Below are 17,573 nucleotides of genomic sequence, written 5' to 3'. Positions count from 1 at the left end.
TCAACGGGATAATCCAAGAACTAGATACTCAAGTTGTCCATAACCGGGGACACGGCTAATCATGATCAGTTTGTACACTCTGCAGAGGTTTGTGCACTTTTCCCACAAGACTTGATCTCCTCCGTTGGATTACTCGCACTACATGGTGTTTGAGTAACGGATGACCAAGACACAGTCTTTCAGAAGTGTTTGCACCTTACGTATGGGTAGACCGTTACACCTACTTTCCCCTACATCTGCTAGTCTACCACTGTAAGAGTTCACACAACTTAATCAACTATGCTAGAGCCCATAATAGCTTGCGGCTGCACACGGAATTTTCTAGCATGAAAAATCTCATGATCCCTTTGAACCTGGGTGGCGGTCCAAAAGAAAAACAGGCAATCCTGGAATACCCAGGTACCTCAATCCACCCAGATGTGAGTTTAAGTTGCCACCTTAGGTAAACCATTAATTAACAATCTCACATCTGTCATGAATTTCACTCAAACCCAATCCACGTCTACGAGCATAGCATGGCAATAATAAAAGCAACGTAGAAGTAACTCCCAAGGGTTTGATAGAAAAACAGGTAATAGGTACTACCTCAACTACTTCCCAATACCCACAGTTTATTAGATCCTAATCATGCAATGTGTTTGAGGAAATAGATCTAATGCAATAAAACTGGGTATGAACTGGGATATGATCAAAGTGTGAACTTGCCTGCAATGTTGATGAAGATGATTCGCACTCAAACTCTTGATAGATCTACTCGTCACACTCCGGTCAATCTATCGAGAGCAAGCAATAGTAACCACACATAAGCAAATCACTCAATAGATCAGAAAGAACGAGAAGACAGTTCGGAAAACATCAATACAAAGCAAATAACTCTTGCAGCATAAAACAATTTCTAACAGTACCAAAATTATGTGAATTTGGCCTTATCAGAAAGTTTAAGTCAAGAGCTTCGATTTGCAAAAAGAATCAACTCAAACGGGGTTACGGAACTCAAGTTATGATCAAAAGAAGATTCAAATTCAAATCTGTTTGAAAACAAATTTTAAATTTTCAAAAACATGTTTAAGTTGTTTTACTGGATAGAGGAGATCATAACGAAGGCGTGGGCGTTGGTTTCGTTGGATTTGGACAAACGAGTAAAAAGATGTGAAGGTTTGAAGTCCAGGGGCTAAATTGTAAATAAAACATCTACAAAGAAGTCCCTGAATAAAACTAACAGAAAAAGAAAAAGCTAATTAACGAACGCTCGTTTATAAAACCTAAACCGCGGACGTTCGTTGCTTAATAAAACCCTAAAAAAACAGAACTTGTCTAGTTTTTTTTTTATAAAACATTTCTCAGACAAAGAAAATAATAAAACGAAATAATTAAAAATATTATATAGGCATATAATATATCAGAATTTTCAGAAAAAGATTTCCTACAACGTGGACATTTTTGTAAATTCAAATAAAATCCACACAAATTTTAATAAATCAAACAATGCTGCTGCCTTATCAAAATCCAATAAAAATCATTTTAAAAATACCAAAATGATTTCAAATTTATTCTTCTCCAATTTTCTGATGTAGGGAATCATTTTACCCTAATTTCTGTATATTTTATTTTTGGAGAAAAATAATTTGAATAAAACTCAAATAACTCCAATATTGAAAAATAATTTCAATGGGACTTTGAATAAATCCTTTGAAACTCCCAACTCATATTTCATTTGTTTTGAAGAAGTCATTTTATCTTCTCTCGTGAAAATCATTGAGTTGCATAAAGTTTCAAAATTGGAAATATTCTCAAATGAAAAAAAAATATTTTCAACACCCCTTTTCATTTAAATAAATGGAAGAAGTCATGTCATCTTCTTTCCAGGGTTTTGTGATGAAAAGAATTTGAATTCATGGAGATCATAAAAGCAAAATGAAAGTTTTGGGAAAGTCCTTTTATTCCCTCTCATTTAACTTTCAAAAGATTTCGAATTCCACTCACTTTCAGTCATTCAATCAATCCAATCTATCTGTTTATTATAACATTCCAAAATTTAGAATTTTGGGATTTTACAAATATCATCAACATATATTTGGCACACGAATAATTCATCATCATAAGCTTTGGTGAAAAGAGTTGGGTCAAGTGAACCGGGTTTGAAGCCTTTCTTCATGAGGAATTCCTTCAAAGTATCATACCACGCCCGAGGGGCCTACTTGAGGCCATAGAGGGCCTTATTGAGTCTGTAGACTTGGTCAGGATGCTTTGGATCTTCAAAACCTGGGGGTTGAGCAACATATACTTCTTCCTCAAGCTTACCATTGAGGAATGCACTTTTCACATCCATTTGATATAAGATGATGTCATGATGGTTAGCATATGCAAGTAATATGCGAATAGCCTCAAGTCTAGCAACAGGAGCAAAAGTTTCATCGGAATCAATTCCTTCAACCTGTGTGTAGCCTTGAGCTACAAGCTGTGCCTTATTCCTCATCACAAGGCCATTTTCATCTTGCTTGTTACGGTAGATCCACTTTGTGCCGATGATATTGTGCTTGCGAGGGTCTGGTCGCTTGACAAGTTCCCAGACGTTGTTGAGCTCGAACTGATGTAATTCCTCTTGCATAGCTTGAATCCACTCAGGCTCCAGAAATGCTTCATCTACCTTAGTGGGCTCTGTGATAGAGACGAAAGCAAAGTGCCCACAAAAGTTAGACAAATGTGAAGCTTTTGAGCGTGTGAGAGGACCTGGTGCGTTCATGTCGCTGATGATTTTCTCAATCTGCACTTCATTTGCAACTCGAGGATGAGCGGGTTGGCAACGAGGAATTGGGTCAACATTTTCTTCAGAGCCATTTTCCTCAGGTCCATTTTCTTTAGGTGCACCAGCATGATGTTCTTCACGGTCTGGAATGACTTCTTCAGCAGATTCTTCGATAGGAATGATATCCTCAGTAGCCTTGAACTTGATGGTTTCCTCAGGTGACTTTTCATCTAGCACAGGAGGTAGGTTCTCTCTTTGCGAGCCATTAGTTTCATCGAACTGCACATCTACAGTTTCAACAACCTTGTGGTGAACGTTGTTGAAGACTCTGTAGGTGTGGGAGTCCTTTCCCTAACCAAGCATAAAACCTTCATGTGCTTTTGGTGGAAATTTAGAATTGTGATGAGGATCTCTAATCCAACATTTAGCATCGCAGACTTTGAATTAACTCACATTGGGTTTCTTGTCAGTGAGGAGTTCATAGGCAGTCTTCTTGAAGAATTTGTGAAGGTATACCCTGTTGATGATGTGGCACGTAGTATCAATTGCCTCAATCCAGAAATGACGAGGCGTCTTGTATTCATCAAGCATAGTGCGAGCCATCTCAACAAGAGTCATGTTCTTGCGCTCCACGACGCCATTTTGCTGAGGAGTATAAGGAGCAGATAACTCATGAGTAATACCAAGTTTAGATAGTCATCAAGACCAGTATTCTTAAACTCAGTGCCATTGTCACTTCTGATGTGCTTGATCTTCACACCAAAGTTGGTTGAAGCCCTCGAGGAAAATCATTTGAAGACTTCCTGCACTTCACGTTTGTAACTGACGATATGCACCCATGTGTAATGAGAGTAATCATCAACAATAACAAAGCCATATAGAGATGCTTCATTGGTGAATGCGGAATAATGGTTAGGTCCAAAGAGATCCATGTGAGCAATTCAAATGGACGAGTGGTAGTCATGATAGTCTTCGGGGGATGCTTGGCCTTGGTCTCTTTCCAGCTTCATAGGCTCCGCACAAGTGATCCTTGAGGAATTTGACATTCTCAATGCCAATGACATGCTTCTTCTTCGGGAGCGTGTGCAGATTCCTCATGCCAGCATGTCCGAGTCGTCGATGCCATAGCCAGTCTTCTGAAGCTTTTGCAAGTAGACATATAGCTGGTTGTGGTCCTGTAGAGAAATCAACAATATACAGATCTCCTCCTAAAGCCTTCGAAGACTTTGGAATGGCCAGCTTCCATGATCACAACACAACGATACTTGCCAAAGATAACAACCATATCAAGATCACAAAGCATTGAGACTGACATGAGGTTGAATCCTAAGGACTCGACAAGCATGACTTTGTCCATGTGTCGATCCTTTGAGATCGCAACCTTACCTAGACCCAATACCTTGCTTTTGCCTTTGTCAGCATAGGTGATATGCTTCAGATGTGATGGAGATAAGGGAGCGTCCATCAATAAGCTCTTGTGACCAGTCATGTGATTTGTACATCCACTATCAAGGACCCACTCAGCGGCTTTGGGTTGATCATCCTACAGAAGAATTAGTGCAGCTTACGAACTCATATGCTTCATCAGTGAAGAATATGACATCAAATTCATCAGATCAAGTTCATCAAGCAATAGAACAGATATAACAATATGAGGACGTGAGAAATGAAAATTCATTTCTCAATGATTAGCTTGCGTCCTTTTAAGCATATTCAGGTCCCCAGCAAATTCTTCAGATGTTTAAGTATGTCTGGAGACCTAACCCTGCATAAGAGATTAGTTCTTTTTCTTCACCACCCACATCTGGAGGGGTGGCAAAGAGTTCATCATTCTGTGAGCTCCATACAAGAAAGGTGGCATAGATTCCCATCCACTTCGTTTCACATAACAGGGGTTAGGGTAAGCATATGAATAAGCAGAGAAATTCTTCGAGGATTTATGAACATAATGATTTGAAGAATAATGCACATATTCATAACCCTTAGTCTTTCCCTGCGAAACACAAGTGTTTGCGCGATGATGATCATATGAGGACTTTGATCCTTTTGAGGAATTTGATCCATGTGAGGAATTTGGTCCATATGAGGACTTGGATCCATATGAAGATTTTGGTTCATACGAAGAATTTGATCTGGGGTTCCTATTCTTCACAGGTGGTGTCATGATGACATTCACCTGAAGACTTTCAAGGCACCTTTTGGGAACCCAGATTTTCTTCATAGGAGAACCGTTCCTGCAGTTAGTGCCAACATATCTAGCAAATACTTCACCATTCTGATTTTTTAACAGCTTATAGTTGGAGTCAAATGACTCATCAGAAGAATGAGGAGATTCACCTGTAAAGCCAGATAGAGTGGATGGATCTATTGGAGGTCCCTTTGCAGCAACCCATGAGGTTTTGGGATACTACTCAGGCTTCCAGTATGTTCCATCAGCATTGAGTTTCCTCTCAAAGGCAATACCCTCTTTCCTAGGGTTCCTGTTGAGGATCTGCTTTTTAAGCACATCACAAAGAGCCTGATGCCCTTTGAGGCTTTTGTACATGCCTGTCATATACAATTCCTTCAGCCCTGCATTGTCAGTGATACTAGCAATATCCTCATATGAGGAATTAGTGATAGCAGAGACAGGTGAAGAATTTGTAGCAGTGGAAGCATTTGAAATTTCAGGTGAAGAATTAGCAGATTCACGTTCAATGCACTTCAAACATGGAGGAATGAATTCTTCCTAAGCAGCGCTGATTTGTTGAGCAAGTAATGAATCGCGCTCCTTCTGAAGATCTTCATAACTCTTCCTTAGCTTCTCAAGATCTTGCTTTCTTTGAAGAAATTCATAAGAAAGCTTCTCATGATCAGATAAGAGAGTGTTATGATGACTCTGAAGATTGTCAAACTTGGACTGAAGTCTCTGAAGATTTTCAGTCAAGGTTTTGGTGCGATCCATTTCTTCACCCAACATATCATCGCTCTTGTCTAGCATGTTTTGAACCTTTTCAAAAGCCTTTTGTTGTTTCACAGCAATCTTAGCAAGTTTAGAGTAGCTAGGCTTGAGGTTTTCATCATATACATCCTCACTTGATTCAGAGGAGGGGTATTTGAGTACCTTGGCACCCTTTGCCATGAAGCAATAGGTGGGAGTGTAGTCATCGTCGTCGTCATCAACATTGTTGTGGAAGCCATTTTCCTCAGAGTTGAAGATGGGCTTGCTGACGAACGCAGTAGCGAGGGCTAGGCTTGCCACACCAGATTCTGACTCCTCTGATGCCTCCTCTTCCTCATGTTCCTCAGATTCAGCTTCAGAGTCCATTTCCTTGCCAATGAATTCCCGAGCCTTCTTGGAGCTGCTCTTCTTGTGAGATGAAGACTTCGAGGATTTTGATGATGAGGACTTTGATGATTTCTTCTTCTTCTTGGAGTCATCAGAACTATAATTCTTGTATTTCTTCTTCTTTGATTCCTTTTCCCACTAAGGACAATCTTGAATGTAGTGACCAGGTTCTTGCATTTGTGGCACAGTCTCTTCTTGTAGTCACGGGATGAGGAATCATCACTTCTTGAGGATTTTCCAAAGCGACCATGTCTTGATAACTTCTGGAATTTCTTCACGAGCATTGCTAGCTCCTGGCTCAGTTCTTCAGGATCACCAAGGCTACTACCAGAATCTTCACCTTCAGATTCAGACACTGCCTTGGCCTTCAGAGCACGTGATCTGCCATAGCTCGGTCCATAGAGATCTCTCTTCTCAGCAAGCTGAAACTCATGAGTGTTTAGCCTCTCGAGGATATCAGCGGGATCAAGTGACTTGTAGTCTCCACGTTCTTGTATCATCAGTGCCAGAGTGTCAAATGAGGAATCAAGCGATCTCGGCAATTTCTTCACCGCCGCATGGTCGGTGATGTCAGTGGCACCAAGTGCTTGAAGCTCATTTGAGATGTCAGTGAAGCGACCGAAGGTTTGCTGAACATTTTCATTGTCGAGTCTTTTGAAGCAATTGAAGAGATTGCGAAGAACGTCAACTCGAGAGTCACGCTGTGTTGAGACTCCTTCATTGACCTTGGACAGCCTATCCCAGATAAGCTTTGTTGTCTCCAAATCACTCACTCTGCCATACTGCCCTTTGCTCAGATGGCCACATATGACGTTCTTCGCTTGTGAGTCGAGTTGCTTGAATCTCTTCACGTCAGCAACGTTGATGGTAGGAGTGACAGAGGGGACACCATTTTCCACAACATACCAGAGATTGTTATCAATTGCCTCAAGATGCATTCGCATCTTATTCTTCCAATAGGGGTAGTCTGTCCCATCGAAGGTAGGACACCCAGCAGAGACCTTGATCATACATGCGGTCTACATAACTAAAACTCCAGGTGGTTAAACCAAAGTCACACAGAACAAGGGAGTACCTTGCTCTGATACCAATTGAAAGTGCGTTAAGTCGACTAGAGGGGGGTGAATAGGCGATTTTTATGAATTCTTCACAGAGGAATTTCAGGGTGAGGAAATTCCTAAGCGAAGAACTACTTGCAGCGGAATAAGTACTCAGATGCACACATAACAGAACATAAGCACAGTCATGATGATGAAATGAAGACAAGCACAGAGTACAGAAAGCGTAAGCACATGATAAGCAGGATGAAGACAAACAGACTGAAGAAAATGAACTGAGGAAATTGAGAAAGTCTTCAGTCAAAGTCTTCAAACAGTAACAATTAAGTACACAACACAGTAATGAGGAAATGGAAGATTTGAGGAAATAGAACCAGTAGGCTTGGTGAAGACAGTGATTTGGTAGACCAGTTCCAACTGCTGTGACAGTTGCACGTCTGGTTGGAGCAGCTAGGTATTTAAACCTGAGGACACACAGTCCTCACCGTATTCTCCTTGAGCTAAGGTCACACATACCTCGCCCAATCACTCGTGGTAAGTCTTCAGGTGAATTCCAAACCTTCACAAACTCGGTCACTCGGCGATCCACAATTTCCTCTTGGATGCTCTAGACCATGACGCCTAACCATCTGGAAGATGCACGGTCTTCAAAGGTAACAAGCGTCGGATCCACACAGGAACAATTTCTTCAGTGATGCTCAATCACTTTGGGTTTGTAGGTGTTTGGGTTTGGGTTTTCCTCACTTTATGATTTTCGCTCAAAGTCCTCGGAGGATGGGATGCTCTCAATGACAAGTGTTAGTTTCTCTCGGAGCAGCCAATCAGCTAGTGGTTGTAGGGGGCAGCTATTTATAGCCTTGGGATCAGCCCGACATGATAATACATAAATGCCCTTCAATGATATGACCGTTAGGTGGGTAGATATTTTGGAATAGCTGGCGCGTAGCACAGCAACGGTCGGAAATTTGAGTATCAAATTCCTCAGGGCTATCTTGTTCCTCAGTTGTAGGCAATCCGCACTGGCGAATTCCTAACTCCTCAGTCAAAAAAATTCCTCAAAGACCAGAAGAACTTCGTCTCTGTCACTGAAGAAATTGACTGAACTATATGAGATTTCCAATGGCTTCACTCGAAGGGATTGGTAGGTGTAGGATTTTGAGATGAGCATCACTTGGAAACTTTTCCTTAGTTTTTCCTCGACCCCCTTTAACAGTACGGTCTTTCCTATGACTCAAGAAAGAGAAAAAGAAACTACGAAAACAAAAGTCTTCACGCTTCATGTTCCTCGCATGAATATCAAGTCTTCACGGTCACGCCAATTTCTTCACTTTCAAAGTCTTCAGAAATCCAAAGTCTTTAGTTGAAGACATTCATTTTTAGGGGTCGACTTTCTCTGTAAATATCAAACTCCTCATAGACTTGTAGACCTGTGTACACTCACAAACGTATCAGTCCCTTAACCTATAAGTCTTCAATACACCAAAATCACTAAGGGGCACTAGATGCACTTACAACAAGAAAGTGAGTGGGAGCTCTATAGCATTTCTGATATTATATGTGGATGACATATTGTTGATCGGAAATGATATATAATTTCTGGATAGCATAAAAGGATACCTGAATAAGAATTTTTCAATGGAAGACCTCCGTGAAGCTGCTTACATATTAGGCATCAAGATCTATAGAGATAGATCAAGACGCTTGATAAGATTTTCAATGAGTACATACCTTGAGAAGATTTTGAAGGAGATCAAAATGGATTGGTCAAAGAAGGAGTTCTAGCCTGTATTGTAAGGTGTGAAGTTGAGTAAAGACTCAAAGCCCGACCACGGCAGAAGACAGAGAGGGAATGAAAGTCATTCCCTATGCCTCAGTCATAGGTTCTATAAAGTATGCCATGTTGTGTACCAGACCTTTTGTGTGCCTTGCCATGAGTATGGCAAGGGGGTACAATAGTGTAGGATCGAAAGTATGTCTAGAGGGGGGTGATTAGACTACTTGACCAAATAAAAATCTAGCCTTTTCCCAATTTTAAGTCTTGGCAGATTTTAGCAACTTAGCACAAGTCAAGCAATCAACCTACACATGAAAATCTAAGAGTATAGCAGCGGAATGTAAATCATTGCATATGAAGGTAAAGTCGAGGAGTTTGGAGGGAGCAAACGCAATGTAGACACGGAGATTTTTGGCGTGGTTCCGATAGGTGGTGCTATCGTACGTCCACGTTGATGGAGACTTCAACCCACGAAGGGTAACGGCTGCGCGAGTCCATGGAGGGCTCCACCCATGAAGGTTCCACGAAGAAGCAACCTTGTCTATCCCACCATGGCCATCACCCACGAAGGACTTGCCTCACTAGGGCAGATCTTCACGAAGTAGGCGATCTCCTTGCCCGTACAAACTCCTTGGTTCAACTCCACAATCTTGACGGAGGCTCCCAAGTGACACCTAACCAATCTAGGAGACACCACTCTCCAAAAGGTAATAGATGGTGTGTTGATGATGAACTCCTTGCTCTTGTGCTTCAAATGATAGTCTCCCCAACACTCAACTCTCTCTCACGGATTTGGATTTGGTGGAAAGATGATTTGAGTGGAAAGCAACTTGGGGAAGGCAAGAGATCAAGATTCTTGTGGTTGGATTGGTATATCTTGGTCTCAACACATGAGTAGGTGGTTCTCTCTCAGAAAATGAATGGTAGAAGTGTAGGCACGTTCTGATGGCTCTCCTCACAATTGACGAGTGGGTGGAGGGGTATATATAGCCTCCACACAAAATCTAACCGTTACACACAATTTACCAAACTCGATGGGACCGAATCATGAAACTCGGTCGGACCTATTTAGTTCAAAATGTGAATGTTAGGCTTTTCGGTGGACCGACATGTCAACTCGGTAGGACCGATTTCATTAGGGTTAGGGCATAACGTAATCTCGGTGAGACCGATCACATAAACTCGGTGAGACCGATTTCTGTAATAGGAAAACAGAGAGTTGGTCAGGCAAACTCGGTGGGACCGAATCGCTCATTTTGGTGAGACCGAAATGTTACAAAAAGGAAACAGAGAGTTTGCATTGCGAACTCGGTGGGACCGATCGCTCATCTCGGTTAGACCGAAACGTTACAAAGGGAAACAGAGAGTTTGCAATCCCATCTCGGTGAGACCGAGATCCTATCGGTGAGACCGAACTGATTAGGGTTTCTGGCTATGGCTATGTCAAATGAACTCGGTGGCGCCGGATAGATCAAATCGGTAGGGCCAAGTTTGACTTTTGGTTTGGGACATATGTGGAAATGAGAAAGTGGTTGAGGGCTTTTGGAGCATATCACTAAGCATTTTGAGCAAGCAAGCCATTAAGCAACACCTCATCCCCTTTTAATAGTATTGGCTTTTCCTATGGACTCAATGTGATCTTGGATCACTGAAATGAAAAAGTAGAGTCTTGAGCTTGAGCCAATATGTGTCCTTAGCATTTTGAGGGGTCCACATTCCTAGTCCATGCCATGCCAATCATTGAACTTTCTGAAATGATCATCTTGAAAGAGCATTAGTTCAATGAGCTATATGTTGTTAGGAATTACCAAAACCACCCAGGGATAGTTGCACTTTCAAATAGTGATCCAAGTTTAGATCACTAGACAGCGGTCAAAAATTATCCTTAGTTACCTAAGAGAACTAAGGAAATATTTCTCGGTTATGGAGATGACTCTAAGTCTCAATCTGGATACGTATTGAAAGTGAGAGAAATTAGCTAGAGTAGCTCCATGCAGAGCATTGTAAACATAGAAATTTGCAAAATACATACGGGTCTGAATATGGCAGACCCATTGACTATACTTCTCTCACAAGCAAAACATGATCACACTTTAGTACTCTTTGGGTGTTAATCACATGGCAATGTGAACTAGATTATTGACTCTAGTAAACTTTTCGGGTGTTAGTCACATGGCGATGTGAACTATGGGTGTTAATCACATGGCGATGTGAACTAGATTATTGACTCTAGTGCAAGTGGGAGACTGAAGGAAATATGCCCTAGAGGCAATAATAAAGTTGTTATTTTATATTTCCTTATTCATGATAAAGGTTTATTATTCATGCTAGAATTGTATTGATCAAAAACTTAAATACATGTGTGGATACATAAACAAATATTGTGTCCCTAGTAAGCCTCTACTAGACTAGCTCATTGATCAAAGATGGTTAAGGTTTCCTAACCATAGACATGTGTTGTCATTTGATAATGGGATCACATCATTAGGAGAATGATGTGATGGACAAGACCCATCCGTTAGCATAGCATATTGATCGTTCAGTTTATTGCTATTGCTTTCTTCATGTCAAGTACTTCTTCCTTCGACTATGAGATATGCAACTCCGGGGTACTAGAGGAATACCTTGTGTGCTATCAAATGTCACAATGTAATTGGGTGATCATAAAGATTCTCTACAGGTATCTCCAAAGGTGTTTGTTGAGTTGGCATAGATCGAGATTACGATTTGTCACTCCGAGTATCGGAGAGGTATCTCTGGGCCCTATCAGTAATACACGTCATAAGCTTGCAAGCAAATGACTAAGGAGTTAGTCACAAGGTAATGTATTACGGAACGAGTAAAGAGACTTGCCGATAATGAGATTGAACTAGGTATGAAGATACCGACGATCGAATCTCGGGCAAGTAACATACTGATGGACAAAGGGAATTACGTATGTTGTCATAACGGTTCGACCGATAAAGATCTTCGTAGAATATGTAGGAGCCAATATGGGCATCCAGGTTCCTCTGTTGGGTATTGACCGGAGAGGTGTCTCGGTCATGTCTACATAGTTCTCGAACCCATAGGGTCCGCACGCTTAACGTTCGTTGACGATATAGTGTTATATGAGTTATATGTTTTGGTGACCGAATGTTGTTCGAAGTCCTGGATGAGATCACGGACATGATGAGGAGTCTCAAAATGGTTTAGAGGTAAAGATTGATTTATAGGACGATGGTATTTGGACACCGGAAGTGTTTAGGGACGTACCGGGAAGGAATCGGGTCACCGGAAGGCGTTCCGGGCACCCCCCCCCCCCCCCCCCAGCAAGATATGGGCCTTATGGGCCAAAGGAGGGGACAGACCAGCACACAAGGGGGCTGCTGCGCCCCCTCCCTTGTTGGCCAGCCCTAGGGAAGGAAAAGGGGGAGGGCTAGCCCCTCCAGCCTTTCCCTCTCATGGGAGAAAGGAAAGGGGGGGACGCCACCCTCCCGTGCCTTTCCCCGCACTCCAAATAAAGGAAAGGGGTTCGGCTTGGGAGGGACCCCAAGTAGGATTCCTCCTACTTGGGCGCCTCCTTTGGCTGCTCCTCCCTCCCTCCCACCTATATATATGTGGGAGGGGGCGCCTAGCACACAACAGACAATTGCCTAGCCGTGTGCGGCGCCCCCCTCCACCGTTTACACCCCCAATCATATTTTTGTAGTGCTTAGGCGAAGCCCTGCGGAGATCACTTCACCATCACTATCACCACACCGTCGTGTTGTCGGAACTCATCTACTACCTCACTGTCTTGTTGGATCAAGAAGGCGGAGGATGTCACTGAGCTGAACATGTGCAGAACGCGGAGGTGTCGTACGTTCGGTACTTGATCGGTTGGAGCGCGAAGAAGTTCGACTACATCAACCGCATTATGAAATGCTTCCGCTTACGGTCTACGAGGGTACGTAGACACACTCTCCCCGTCGTTGCTATGCATCACCATGGATAGATCATTGTGTGTGCGTAGATTTTTTTTTGTTTTCCATGCAACGATTCCCAACAGTGGCATCATGAGCCAGGTCTATGCGTAGATGATATGCACGAGTAGAACACAAAGAGTTGTGGGCGGTGTTAGTCATACTGCTTACCACCAACGTCTTATTTTGATTCGACGGTATTGTGGGATGAAGCGGCTCAGACCAACCTTACATGTCCACGCACATGAGATCGGTTCCACCGACTGACATGCAACTAGTTTTGCATAAAGGTGGCTGGCGGGTGTTTGTTTCTCCTACTTTAGTTGAATCAAATTTGACTACGGGCGGTACTTGAAGAAGGTTAAAACAACAAACTTGACGAACCACCTTTGTGGTTTTTGCCGTAGGTAAGAACGGTTCTTGCTAGAAGCCCGTAGCAGCCACGTAAAACTTGCAACAACAAAGTAGAGGACGTCTAACTTGTTTTTGTAGGGCATGTTGTGATGCGATATGTTCAAGACATGATGTGATATACGTTCTTGTATGAGATGATCTTGTTTTGTAAGTTATCGCCAACCGGCAGGAGCCTCATGGTTGTCTCTTTATTGTATGAAATGCAAACGCCATGTAATTGCTTTACTTTTATCGCTATGTGTTAGCAATAGTTGTAGAAGCAATAGTTGGCGAGACGACCACGATGCAATGATGGAGATCAAGGCGTAGAGCCGGTGACGATGGAGATCATGACGATGCTTTGGAGGTGGAGATCAAAAGCACAAGATGATGATGACCTTATCATGTCACATATTTTGATTGCATGTGATGTTTATCTTTTATGCATCTTATTTTGCTTAGTATGGCAGTAGCATTATAAGATGATCCCTTCACTAAATTTCAAGGTAAAAGTGTTCTCCCTGAGTATGCACCGTTGCTACAGTTCATCGTTTCGAGACACCACGTGATGATTGGGTGTGATAGACTCTACGTTCACATACAATAGGTGTAAGACAGTTTTGCACATGAAGAATACTTGGGTTAAACTTGACGATCCTAGCATGTGCAGACATGGCCTCGGAACACTAGAGACCGAAAGGTCGAACGTGAATCATATAGTAGATATGATCAACATAGAGATGTTCACCACTGATGACTACCCCATCTCACGTGATGATCGGATATAGGTTAGTTGATTTGGATCACGTATCACTTAGATGACTTGAGGGATGTCAATTTAAGTGGGAGTTCTTAAGTAATTTGATTAATTGAACTTAATTTATCATGAACTTAGTCTTGATAGTTTTGCATATCTATGTTGTAGATCAATTGCTCGCGATATAGCTCCTATATTTTTTTGATATGTTCCTACAGAAAACTAAGTTGAAAGATGATAGTAGCAATGATGCGGACTGGGTCCGTGATCTAAGAATTATCCTCATTGCTGCACAGAAGAATTATGTCCTTGATGCACCGCTAGATGACAAATCTGTTGCAGGAGCAGATGCAGACGTTGTGAACGTTTTGCAAGCTCGATATCATGACTACTTGATAGCTTAGTGTGCCATGCTTTACGGCTTAGAACCGGGACTTCAAAAATGTTTTGAACGCCACGGAGCATATGAGATGTTCCAAGGGCTGAAAATTGGTATTTCAGATTCATGCTCATGTCGAGAGGTATGAGACCTCTAACAAGTACTTTGCCTACAAGATGGAGGAGAATAGCTCAACCAGTGAGCATCTACTCAAAATGTCTGGGTACTACAATCGCTTGGATCAAGTGGGAGTTAATCTTCCAAATAAGATAGTGATTGACAGAGTTCTCTAGTCACTATCACCAAGCTACTAGAACTTCGTGATGAACTATAATATGCAAGGGATGACAAAAATGATTCCCAAGCTCTTCGCGATGCTGAAATCGGCGAAAGTAGAAATCAAGAAAGAGCATCAAGTGTTGATGGCTAACAAGACCACTAGTTTCAAAAAAATGGCCAGGGAAAGAAAGGGAACTTCAAGAAGAATGGCAAGCAAGTTGCCACTCCCGTGAAGAAGCCCAAAGCTGGACCCAAGCCTGAAACTGAGTGCTCCTACTACGAAGGAAATGGTCACTGGAAGTGGAACTGCCCCAAATACTTGGCGGATAAGAAGGACAAGCAACGCGCCACTCCAGTAGTAGGTGAAGAGCTAAAACAGATGTGCAGATTGTTGTAGAGGTTCTCAGCGGAGTTTCCAAGCATAGCACGTTCCTCGTAAGCATGAGAGAGTCATCTGCCTTCAGGCAGAAGACAACCTCTCATGAACGCATTGGAGAGCTTGAAGAGAGGCTTGCAACTCAGGAGGTAGTTGCGAGATCAACAACTGATAGGTATCAAGAAGAGCTGACTGCAAGAATGGTAGCGCAACAACAAGAAATCGAAGAGATGAAAACAAAGTAGCTAGATGAAATTGCAGCTCTCAATAAGGCACGGGAGGAGAAAATTGCTTCTATGGAAAAGAAGCAATCACAATCGGAAGGAACTTTAGTTTTCTCTTAAGGATGCAGGGCGACTCTGACAAAAGCATGTCACAGCCTATTTTGGGGGGGCTATGAAAACAACATGTCGCAGCCCACTTTGGGGGCCTTTGACAACAGCATGTCGCAACCCTGATGGTGGTCTTTTTCGTCTGAAAACTTTGGTCGTCTCTTATTATACTTTGTAATGTGTGGTACTCTATCGGTTTCCTTTTATGTCATGCGTGATACTTCCGTGGTTGGCTGATCATTATCACAATTGTGTTAAGCATGTATATTTTCAGTGTTAAGGAAAGTCATTTCATTCTCATATTTGATACTTCACATATTAAAATTCAAATTTAAATTTGGTTGGTAGTTTTAACAATGAATAAACTGTGACGGTAATAGTGATGGAAATGTGTGTCGTCGCCAGCTTCCGGACCCACATGTAAGCAACCACGCCAGCATCCCATGGGCCCACATGCCAGGATTTTTTACCAGTCAAACCTAGTTATTACTGATGGGCACCGTCAGTGATAAAACCTTGGTCGGGCCCAGCTGTAAGGTGCCACTTCAGCATATTATGGGCCCGTATGTCAGATTCATTGACTAGTCAAACATGTTGGGTCGCTTGTTAGTATACGGTGACAGTTTCAGTGACATATTTTGGCCGTCGCAGAAGATAGTTTTGTCGACGTTTTTTGGTTCGTCACCTAAGATATGATCTTGCATCACGGAGGAAGTGGTACACCAAGATTTTATTTTCTATGACGGCGTTTTGGTGAAGGTAGGGGTGACGACCGGAAAATGTCACCAGTATATTTTCCGTGAAGAAAAACGATTATACATGACACAAGTGAAATGTCGCAAAACAGAGCGAATTTTGTAGTGTGAACAATATACACTTATGACATACTTTCTACTGTATGTAATAATAACTCTTTCTCAATACATGTGAGAAACTAAAGATGATACTATAGCAAGACAAAGGTAGAACGTTAGCCCAAAACATAGTATAGCAGGTGAATAATAATTCTCTAACCATGTTCATGATAATATGAGAATGATGATAGTACATGAAAACATACTTGAAAGTTTGCACCCCCCTCCTTTGTAGAAGATCATGAAGAGACTTCTGATGAAGAAAAAGAAATGAGAATGGGGAGACTCGGAAGAATGTTGCAACTCTCCCCAACATAGGATTAGAAGAAGAATGAAGAAAATGGGATCAAGAAAGAAGAAGATGGTCAAACATGGGATGATTACTCCATTAGCCAGATGGCACATCAAGTGAACAATGATAAATTATGAGAAGATCAATGGCAAAGGGTCCACAACACGTACCGACACATCTAAGAAATACAAGATGCCACCAGTTAGTCGATTCAGACATTATCCTACGCCAACGTCATATCACAATTCTTTTCAAAAACCCCATCATTTCCCAACCTTTATTCCTCCTTTTTGACTCACAAATATTTCTTCTTTCTCAGTTGTCACATTATCGTGCTCCTCCTTAGATCTACTATCGTCCGCTAATTTCATAGGCTTTGACAATGCCAAGTCAGGGCATCGCCACTTGTCGGTTGTGCACTCCGTGCTCACATCTAAGTCGGGGGAGGGGCTTACTATCCTCTCGGCCATTAGTGCGCTACCACCTTGTTGTCGTCACCATGCGCCACTGCCTTGACGTTGGTCGTCGGTTGCCTGTCATTATCGTTCTTGCCACTCCAGCTTGTACACCTTCTCTCTTCCTTTCCTTTCTTCTTCACCGCTCCGGCTTGTCATTCCTACCCGTTGCGTTCCTTCTTCTTCGCTGCCCCGGCTTGTCATTCCTACCCGTTGCGTTCTAGGACCATCCACTCGACATTCCTTCTGTAGTTTTTTTGTTTCGCAATTACCTTGAACAATTAAAGAAGTAAGAATATTCCAGCCTATCTGAAATGAATGAATGGCATTGGTTAGATGCGATGTTTGCCTTTGAAATCCTTTGTATCCTGCTGGAATTTAAACAAGATTGAAATTCTTCAGAAAAATGCCGCAATCTAAACATATGCCTTGATACTCCTTAACCAGTAGCTCTATTTTTTTTGAAAGGAACACTATTGAAGGCATTTCATTAAACTTAGGCACTGGACACATCGCCAACACACAAGTTCAGTACAAAACGAGGAAGATGGCCAACCCACACAGCATGGTTGCCATCCCCTAGAAGAGCGCCACGTGCGGCAAGTT

This window comes from Aegilops tauschii, chromosome 1 (genome assembly GCF_002575655.3).
Source record: "Aegilops tauschii subsp. strangulata cultivar AL8/78 chromosome 1, Aet v6.0, whole genome shotgun sequence".
In the NCBI taxonomy this organism is placed as follows: domain Eukaryota; kingdom Viridiplantae; phylum Streptophyta; class Magnoliopsida; order Poales; family Poaceae; genus Aegilops; species Aegilops tauschii.
The sequence above is the reverse complement of the archived record's forward strand: the minus strand, read 5'-3'. Positions refer to the sequence as shown.